Here is a 2,121-nt window from a genome sequence, read left to right on the forward strand (position 1 = left end):
TTAGATGTAAGAAGCACGCTACTAACGCACTAACCGTACTCATATTAGTGTGATTAGTTCGGCAATGTTCTGCACTCACCCTCACTGCGTGTTCCGTCGACAATACATGAAACTTCTTTTCTTCTCTCACTTTCTAAGTTCTTTCTTTCACTTTTTTTAAGAACAGTTGTTTTATAGCTAATATTTCAACAACTTATGTAGCTTAAATTTACTATTGGACTATAAGTATACAAAATTTATTTTCTATAATTTTAATAATTATTTAATTAATATAAGTTTTAAAGAAATCACAGACAAATGCGATTAAACCTTTTATATTAATAATAAAGATATTCTTATGACCTCATTATATAGTTTGTCGATTATTATCGTTATAATGTTCGTCCAGCATTTTACAATGGATAAAAAGACTGTTGTCTGTTTTATTAAAATATTACTATTATGTGTATTATTCACATGGTCTATAATTATTACACTTAAAATTTTATTGTCTACTTGTTATTTAGGTGCTTTGTGAGCAAAGACGGAGTTATTTCAATTGTCTATGACATTAATGGTACTATCATTACTTTTTTCCTCTGCAGTATTCACTGAACATTTATTTCTCACCACTATTCTTATTTTTCATCATTGCACTATAATGTTACAATGAAAGTTAACAATTTGCACTCCTGATTAGATATTGATAGTTACGTCGTTTGTTATAATTTAAATTAAAATAATATAATATATATTTACTAATAATTTTGACTTATAATATGTATTTACTAATGACATATGATTATTAATAATTTTGATAAAACATTCGATAAAATCCTGTTTTTTGTCAAAAATGTATATACTAGTTATTATATGTGCTAATTATTTTTTATCAATCTCTGTGCTTTGTTCCTGAAATAAATTTGTACCGTCGTCGTATCACTGCCACAAATACGCCAGTATCAAAAAGAGGTATAAATATGAGAGATCGAAAAGTGTTTGCACCTTAGTAAAACTAACCGCTTTGATCCATATGGACTCGATTGACATATTCTCATTAGAGTTGTATAACTTATATACCGATACGATAGGTGCATAGTGGAGGCAATATACCATGAATGGACTTGTTTTTGTTCAAACATATTACTTATATCACGCATCCTTCGAAAGAAGATGAATAGCCTTAACATAGCCCACTATGTTAGATTAACTCTTAACGGATCCAGCAAATCTTACGGGAATACAAATCTTACGGTATGTATAAAACTATGTAAGACAGGCGTTTTTCATCTTCTTGTCTCTCTGTTGGCAGTATCTTATTTTTAAAATTTTTACATCAAGAAAAAATTTCTTCTTGTTCAAAAAACCATTTTTCTACGAAAAGGGAACCTTTCTTATTCGGTTATTATGCCTTCAACGAAAAAATTATATATATTTCATGTATTTAAATAGTTTTGTATTAACGTAATCATTAAATTATACACATTATTTGTGTTTAATTATTATTTGAACAAATTATGTGAAATAAAACTTTAAAATATGTTCATCGTCTTTGACGATATCAGAGAGTGAAATAAAAACAAAAGATGTATTTAGTAGGAAATGGCTTGTAAATTAATTAAACTGTAGATTATATTATTTGAAAAATTAGATAGCTTATTAAGTTACATATACATAAATATGAATAAGCAGAAATTAGAAAAGTATTACTTAAACTTCTAATATAATATAGCGCGAATCATAAAAAATCCTTTATTAAGTAATCCTTCATAATTTTAGAATGTTTCTTCCACGAAAGTTTTGCAAGAACTCGACTTCTTCCATAACTGTTCGCAAATGGAATATGACTTAAATATAACTTTACATAACATACATATGTTTCATTTTGTTAACGCACACATACGCAACCTCAAGGAATCACAGTATTTTTCTCCTAAGGACCATATATCATTATCGAGAATATCTGCCCTTGGGAATTCGTTGGACAGTTACTAAAAGAAAACGTGGATAAAGAATACATTGCCACTTTTGTCCAAACTTAGGCATTTGTCGTCAAGTAGATCATCTTCAACAATGTGTCAAACCGACAGATAAATCAACGATGAAAAGAGATTCCTGGAAAAAAGGATTTATGGGATTTTC

This window comes from Vespula pensylvanica, chromosome 20 (assembly GCF_014466175.1).
Source record: "Vespula pensylvanica isolate Volc-1 chromosome 20, ASM1446617v1, whole genome shotgun sequence".
Classification (NCBI taxonomy): Eukaryota; Metazoa; Arthropoda; class Insecta; order Hymenoptera; family Vespidae; genus Vespula; species Vespula pensylvanica.